The 8,923-nt window shown below is 47.2% G+C and overlaps 1 protein-coding gene across 4 annotated transcripts in view; it reads right to left on the reverse strand.

Annotated features, from left to right (window-relative positions):
- Window positions 1–2,940, reverse strand: part of LHX9 (LIM homeobox 9) — a 73,626-nt gene extending 70,686 nt beyond the window's left edge. Inside the window, exon 1 of one of the 4 annotated variants that reach the window (XM_069737352.1) lies at window positions 2,382–2,940. The gene's annotated coding sequence lies outside the window, so the exon portion shown is untranslated. The remainder of the gene's footprint in view (window positions 1–2,381) is intronic. The other 3 variants (XM_069737353.1, XM_069737349.1, XM_069737354.1) reach the window with 3 other exon arrangements.
- Window positions 2,941–8,923: the final 5,983 nt, after the last annotated feature.

An 8,923-nucleotide genomic window follows, 5' to 3' on the forward strand; every position in this document is an offset into this window, starting at 1 on the left:
GTACACAGCATGTATGTGGCCCCTCCGTCCAGCCCTGTTACACAGCATGTATGTGGCCCCTCCGTCCAGCCCTGGTACACAGCATGTATGTGGCCCCTCCGTCCAGCCCTGGTACACAGCATGTATGTGGCCCCTCCGTCCAGTCCTGGTACACAGCATGTATGTGGCCCCTCCGTCCAGCCCTGGTACACAGCATGTATGTGGCCCCTCCGTCCAGTCCTGGTACACAGCATGTATGTGGCCCCTCCGTCGAGTCCTGGTACACAGCATGTATGTGGCCCCTCCGTCCAGCCCTGTTACACAGCATGTATGTGGCCCCTCCGTCCAGCCCTGGTACACAGCATGTATGTGGCCCCTCCGTCGAGTCCTGGTACACAGCATGTATGTGGCCCCTCCGTCCAGTCCTGGTACACAGCATGTATGTGGCCCCTCCGTCGAGTCCTGGTACACAGCATGTATGTGGCCCCTCCGTCCAGCCCTGTTACACAGCATGTATGTGGCCCCTCCGTCCAGTCCTGGTACACAGCATGTATGTGGCCCCTCCGTCGAGTCCTGGTACACAGCATGTACGTGGCCCCTCCGTCCAGCCCTGTTACACAGCATGTATGTGGCCCCTCCGTCCAGCCCTGGTACACAGCATGTATGTGGCCCCTCCGTCCAGCCCTGGTACACAGCATGTATGTGGCCCCTCCGTCCAGTCCTGGTACACAGCATGTATGTGGCCCCTCCGTCCAGCCCTGGTACACAGCATGTATGTGGCCCCTCCTTCCAGCCCTGGTACACAGCATGTATGTGGCCCCTCCGTCCAGTCCTGGTACACAGCATGTACGTGGCCCCTCCGTCCAGCCCTGGTACACAGCATGTACGTGGCCCCTCCGTCCAGTCCTGGTACACAGCATGTACGTGGCCCTTCCGTCCAGTCCTGGTACACAGCATGTATGTGGCCCCTCCGTCCAGTCCTGGTACACAGCATGTATGTGGCCCCTCCGTCCAGTCCTGGTACACAGCATGTATGTGGCCCCTCCGTCCAGTCCTGGTACACAGCATGTATGTGGCCCTTCCGTCCAGTCCTGGTACACAGCATGTATGTGGCCCCTCCGTCCAGTCCTGGTACACAGCATGTATGTGGCCCCTCCGTCCAGTCCTGGTACACAGCATGTATGTGGCCCCTCCGTCCAGTCCTGGTACACAGCATGTATGTGGCCCCTCCGTCCAGTCCTGGTACACAGCATGTATGTGGCCCCTCCGTCTAGTCCTGGTACACAGCATGTACGTGGCCCCTCCGTCCAGTGACACAGTAGTGATTGTACTAATGAATGTGCTGTATACGGAGGATATCCCGGTGTCAGTGTGCTCGGTCCTGCTGTCCTATCACTGGCCATAAACACCTCGTTATGCCGGGCCGGAGGCTGCTGCTCACTGCACCGTGAAGACCCCGGTGTTATTCTAATGTCACGGAGCCGGGACAGGGAGTCACCGGGGGCCGAGCCCAGAGACCCCGGAGAGACTGCAGCCAGCTACACCCCGACATATGGATACATGTATACACAATACTCCAACCGTCCCAGCAATATATATAGAAGTTATGGATGCATATACTGTATATACATATGTGTACTTATCATATGCACATCAGGTATGACACACGGATTCATATTCGGCCTCGTGTGTGGATCTGGATACACGTGGAGACCATCAGATGATAATATGGTAATGGGGAAACAATATGAAGACCGGATCATGTCAGAGGATATAACATAAACCCATATGTCGGCGGATATACATATATATATATATATCCTCTGCCTCTGGGTGTACTATATGAGAATATATATGTTCCTATGTTTGTGTGTACGCTTTCATAGATACACGTTTGTATTTAATTTTCTGATGCACATATTTAATTCACTGATATATATATATATATATATATATATATATGACAATGTGTATGAGTAAATTGAATATGTGTATCAGAAAATGAAATATAAATGTGTATCTATGAAAGCGTACACACAAACATAAGAATATATAACAATACATATATATTTTATTTACACACATAAAATATATAATAAGTATAACAGGTCAATCCGATCTTCACCAATCAGCAATTGTTCATGAGTTAGAGGAATTGTGTCTGTACCATGATCTATGCACCATGGACTATTCCTGCACTTTACACTATGGAGGTCTTCATTGTGGACACGAAGAGTCGGATCCCCATGGAGCTGCTGCTGTCTGGGTCTAGGGCGATTCTAGGGGACCTGCCGCTTTGGAGACCAGCGTCCGGGGCAGAAATCCAGTTCTATAGGCGGTAGCAATTATGGTCCTGCGTTATTCTTTTGTGTATATAATGGATAAAGCATTGTATACAGTACCTGTGCTCTGATCTCCACTGATGCTGGTGATGAGGGGAGCAGTGCTGGTACTGTACCTGGTGCCCAGCACTCCGTACACACAGGACTGCAGGCTGCTGCTCCAGGTCCAGCTGATGCCTCGTCAGTGTCAGTGCTGGCAGGGGAGATGGATGCGGGGCTGGCAGGGGCTGGGGGCTGGTCCTCCACTGCAGACAGTCCCAGGGCTAATTATAACAAACAAGATGCCCAACCCGGGAGCCTGTGCCCCCCCATCAGCCTGTGCCCATAGGCTCAGCACTCCTTCCTCCTGTGCCCCCCACCAGCCTGTGCCCATAGGCTCAGCACTCCTTCCTCCTGTGCCCCCCACCAGCCTGTGCCCATAGGCTCAGCACTCCTTCCTCCTGTGCCCATAGGCTCAGCACTCCTTCCTCCTGTGCCTCCCACCAGCCTGTGCCCATAGGCTCAGCACTCCTTCCTCCTGTGCCCCACATCAGCCTGTGCCCATAGGCTCAGCACTCCTTCCTCCTGTGCCCATAGGCTCAGCACTCCTTCCTCCTGTGCCTCCCACCAGCCTGTGCCCATAGGCTCAGCACTCCTTCCTCCTGTGCCCCACATCAGCCTGTGCCCATAGGCTCAGCACTCCTTTCTCCTGTGCCCATAGGCTCAGGACTCCTTCCTCCTGTGCCCATAGGCTCAGCACTCCCTCCTCCTGTGCCCCACACCAGCCTGTGCCCATAGGCTCAGCACTCCCTCCTCCTGTGCCCCACACCAGCCTGTGCCCATAGGATCAGCACTCCTTCCTCCTGTGCCCCACACCAGCCTGTGCCCATAGGCTCAGCACTCCCTCCTGTGTCCATAGGCTCAGCACTCCTTCCTCCTGTGCCCCACACCAGCCTGTGCACATAGGCTCAGCACTCCTTCCTCCTGTGCCCCCCACCAGCCTGTACCCATAGGCTCAGCACTCCTTCCTCCTGTGCCTGTGCCCATAGGCTCAGCACTCCCTCCTGTGCCCATAGGCTCAGCACTCCCTCCTGTGCCCATAGGCTCAGCACTCCTTCCTCCTGTGCCCCACACCAGCCTGTGCCCATAGGCTCAGCACTCCTTCCTCCTGTGCCCCCCACCAGCCTGTGCCCATAGGCTCATCAGCACTCTTTCCTCCTGTGCCCATAAGCTCAGCACTCCTTCCTCCTGTGCCCATAGGCTCAGCACTCCTTCCTCCTGTGCCCCACACCAACCTGTGCCCATAGGCTCAGCACTCCTTCCTCCTGTGCCCCCCACCAGCCTGTGCCCATAGGCTCAGCACTCCTTTCTCCTGTGCCCATAGGCTCAGGACTCCTTCCTCCTGTGCCCATAGGCTCAGCACTCCTTCCTCCTGTGCCCCCCACCAGCCTGTGCCCATAGGCTCATCAGCACTCTTTCCTCCTGTGCCCATAAGCTCAGCACTCCTTCCTCCTGTGCCCATAGGCTCAGCACTCCTTCCTCCTGTGCCCCACACCAACCTGTGCCCATAGGCTCAGCACTCCTTCCTCCTGTGCCCCCCACCAGCCTGTGCCCATAGGCTCAGCACTCCTTTCTCCTGTGCCCATAGGCTCAGGACTCCTTCCTCCTGTGCCCATAGGCTCAGCACTCCTTCCTCCTGTGCCCCACACCAGCCTGTGCCCATAGGCTCAGCACTCCTTCCTCCTGTGCCCCACACCAGCCTGTGCCCATAGGCTCAGCACTCCTTCCTCCTGTGCCCCGCACCAGCCTGTGCCCATAGGCTCAGCACTCCTTTCTCCTGTGCCCATAGGCTCAGCACTCCTTTCTCCTGTGCCCATAGGCTCAGCACTCCTTCCTCCTGTGCCCCACACCAGCCTGTGCCCATAGGCTCAGCACTCCTTCCTCCTGTGCCCCACACCAGCCTGTGCCCATAGGCTCAGCACTCCTTCCTCCTGTGCCCCACACCAGCCTGTGCCCATAGGCTCAGCACTCCTTCCTCCTGTGCCCCCACCTGCAGACCACCCCACCTGTGCACATCAATCATCCTTCAATAACCGATCAGAGGCGCCGCGGACATCGCACACATCGCGCCGGCTCCTTCTCCTCCCAGTCTCGTCTCCTACTCGTGTAATAACCGTTAGATTTCGTTGATCGGTAATTGCTGGCTGCAGCGATCTAGAGAGCGATTACTGCACAGGACTGATAGATTAATATGTGATGCAGCAGGAAGAGGCGATCGGGGGATCGGCTGATCAGCCTGGGGCTATTGTACCTGTCGCGATATCACTCTCGGCTAGGAATCAATAAAATTCTATAAAATGCTGCAATTACAAAAAAAGAAAACTCTCACAGCCCCAGAATGCGACATTTCAGTGATAACTGGTCGTCGGGATGGAAGAAGCTGTGGATAATGCATGGACAATTTATACTGGAGATTTGACCCTTTTTTGGTAATTTTGGTACACACTAGAGAATAGACTATGTTAACAATGATGGTAAAACCAATATATATATGTTACATAATATTATACACTACTATATGAATTTTAGTAATTAATACCAATTACTTTTATTATTAAAATGAACAATCTTAATACATATTGGAACTATAAATATTTTTTATAATCATAGAAATATTAATTGTAACAATGTATTTCTGGTACTATTTGTACTCTATTAATAAATTATTCATTTTTCTAGAAATTATACTACCATTATTATTACAACAGAAATATTCTAATTCGGATTGTTTTTCCATGTCTGCCCTCCTATGTGTTTTCGGTAAGTTTCCTATCCTTTTCAGTGTTTTGTTAGATCTCTGCTGCTGCCTCTTGCCCCACTCATTCAATTAGCACGAACCCAGCTCCAGATAACACCTCCAGCTAATTAGTGATAATATAACGACATAGTGCAGGCAGCCCAGAGTCAGGGGCCAGTCCATACACACAACAGCTGCAGCTCCAGCGATGCCAGCCAACCACAATGCTCTGCCACCTGCCTCTTATTCCGAGAATGAATAAACTTCTATATTATGATGGAAGAATTCATAGAAGTGACGCCTGACTGCTAAATAATCCTGTTTTATACCATCATGTTACACACATTTGAAACATTGCTTATTGTTCAGTTTACATCCAGTAACAAATTACTGAGCAAACCATCGAACAAGAGGTGAATACTATTACTTAATATTAATAGTAAATATCAAATTAATTGGCATTGCTTCTATAGGGTAACTCCACACAGGACATTATATATTTATACACACACACACATATATATACATATACGTATATATATATATATACATACATACACACATACATATATACATATACGTGCATATATATATATATATATACATACATACACACACACATATATATATACTCATACACGTAAATACATACGAACACATATATACATATATTTATATATACATATATATATATATATACACAAACAAACACATACATATATACACATACATATACAGGTCCTTCTCAAAAAATTAGCATATAGTGTTAAATTTCATTATTTACCATAATGTAATGATTACAATTAAACTTTCATATATTATAGATTCATTATCCACCAACTGAAATTTGTCAGGTCTTTTATTGTTTTAATACTGATGATTTTGGCATACAACTCCTGATAACCCAAAAAACCTGTCTCAATAAATTAGCATATCAAGAAAAGGTTCTCTAAACGACCTATTACCTTGATCTTCTGAATCAACTAATTAACTCTAAACACATGCAAAAGATACCTGAGGCTTTTATAAACTCCCTGCCTGGTTCATTACTCAAAACCCCCATCATGGGTAAGACTAGCGACCTGACAGATGTCAAGAAGGCCATCATTGACACCCTCAAGCAAGAGGGTAAGACCCAGAAAGAAATTTCTCAACAAATAGGCTGTTCCCAGAGTGCTGTATCAAGGCACCTCAATGGTAAGTCTGTTGGAAGGAAACAATGTGGCAGAAAACGCTGTACAACGAGAAGAGGAGACCGGACCCTGAGGAAGATTGTGGAGAAGGACCGATTCCAGACCTTGGGGAACCTGAGGAAGCAGTGGACTGAGTCTGGTGTGGAAACATCCAGAGCCACCGTGCACAGGCGTGTGCAGGAAATGGGCTACAGGTGCCGCATTCCCCAGGTAAAGCCACTTTTGAGCTACAGAGAAGCAGCACTGGACTGTTGCTAAGTGGTCCCAAGTACTTTTTTCTGATGAAAGCAAATTTTGCATGTCATTCGGAAATCAAGGTGCCAGAGTCTGGAGGAAGACTGGGGAGAAGGAAATGCCAAAATGCCTGAAGTCCAGTGTCAAGTACCCACAGTCAGTGATGGTGTGGGGTGCCATGTCAGCTGGTGGTGTTGGTCCACTGTGTTTCATCAAGGGCAGGGTCAATGCAGCTAGCTATCAGGAGATTTTGGAGCACTTCATGCTTCCATCGGCTGAAATGCTTTATGGAGATGAAGATTTCATTTTTCAGCACGACCTGGCACCTGCTCACAGTGCCAAAACCACTGGTAAATGGTTTACTGACCATGGTATTACTGTGCTCAATTGGCCTGCCAACTCTCCTGACCTGAACCCCATAGAGAATCTGTGGGATATTGTGAAGAGAAAGTTGAGAGACGCAAGACCCAACACTCTGGATGAGCTTAAGGCCGCTATTGAAGCATCCTGGGCCTCCATAACATCTCAGCAGTGTCACAGGCTGATTGCCTCCATGCCACGCCGCATTGAAGCAGTCATTTCTGCCAAAGGATTCCCGACCAAGTATTGAGTGCATAACTGAACATTATTATTTGTTGGTTTTTTTGTTTGTTATTAAAAAACACTTTTATTTGATTGGATGGGTGAAATATGCTAATTTATTGAGACAGGTTTTTTGGGTTATCAGGAGTTGTATGCCAAAATCATCAGTATTAAAACAATAAAAGACCTGACAAATTTCAGTTGGTGGATAATGAATCTATAATATATGAAAGTTTAATTGTAATCATTACATTATGGTAAATAATGAAATTTAACACTATATGCTAATTTTTTGAGAAGGACCTGTATACATACACACACACACACATATATATATATATATATATATATATACATATATATATACAAACAGTCACATATATTATATATATACACACCCACACCCACCCACACACACACACACATATATATATATAAATAAATAAATACATACACACAAACATATGTATATACATAGACACATGCATATATACATACACACATATATATAAATAAATATACATACATATATATACACACATACATATACAGTATATATATACATACATATGTATGTGTGTGTGTGTGTGTGTGTGTGTGTGTATGTAGTATTAGAAACAGAAAAGTGCCAAAAAATATTGATAAACTAATAAGTATGTAATATTAGGAACAAAAAGGGGCCAAAAATACATACTTTATGGGTTTCATATTCCAATGTGATTTAATTCCAACCTTCTAGTTTAGGCAAGTGTGCCACCTGATCTATCGGAAAGCAGGCTACGTGATTGCCATGTGACAAGCAGTGCTCCAGAAGTTGTCAGTTTTCTGGAGTAAATTGTCCTGTGGTAGGACCAGCTCTACAAACACGGTAAGCTAGACTGATATTGATTTAATTGGGGTTCCAAAATCTGCTCAAAAACTACCCATGAGACAGCTGCTCGCCCTTTGCGGTCCCTGCTGTGCTGCTGGTACTGGCAGCACAGCAAGAGGCTTTTCCTTCCCTTTAGATATGAGCTAATAGAAGAATTGCTGAAATTACAAAGAGTTTTAGATTCTATATATTTCTTTTAAATGTTGTTAACCAATTCTTCTGATCACCCAAAGCACACATTAACAATCCCTAAAAATATGGTTACCCAATCACTGATAAGATAGAAAAACAAGAACAACATTTTGTATTGTTATAATAATGTATCTTCCGGGGCCCATTTTTATCAGAGCTCAAAATCCTCTAAGCAGTCTAATAATTACATAGTAAGATGCTGGCTTCTGGCTGCCACCACTAGAGGGAGCATAGGAGCGTAGGTGCAGTCAGTAAGTTTATGCATAGTAAGCTACTCACAGCACCAGGTAGGAGACTTCAGAGCATAGCCCCAGTTAGGGCTCATACCCATATGGGAGAAAAAAAACGGTCTGATTTCCGGACTGAAAAAATGGACGAGTGCTATGCGAGTATAATGCGATTTTTAAACGCAACATCCATATGACATTCGTATGCAATCCGAGTGCAATGTGATTTTAACATGACCTTTTACATACAGCAGCTCTCTATCATTTACACATTGTTTTAAAACACAATATTATTCAAAACACACACACACATATATCTATATGTATAATTGTCTAAGGGGTACTTCCGTCTGTCTGTCTGTCCTTCTGTCACGGTTATTCATTCACTGATTGGTCTCGGCAGCTGCCTGTCATGGCTGCCGCGACCAATCAGCGACGGGCACAGTCCGATTAGTCCCTCCCCTACTCCCGTGCACTCACTGCCCGGCGCCCGCTCCGTAATCCTCTCCACTCACCGCTCACACAGG

Source organism: Ranitomeya imitator, chromosome 8, assembly GCF_032444005.1.
Source record: "Ranitomeya imitator isolate aRanImi1 chromosome 8, aRanImi1.pri, whole genome shotgun sequence".
In the NCBI taxonomy this organism is placed as follows: domain Eukaryota; kingdom Metazoa; phylum Chordata; class Amphibia; order Anura; family Dendrobatidae; genus Ranitomeya; species Ranitomeya imitator.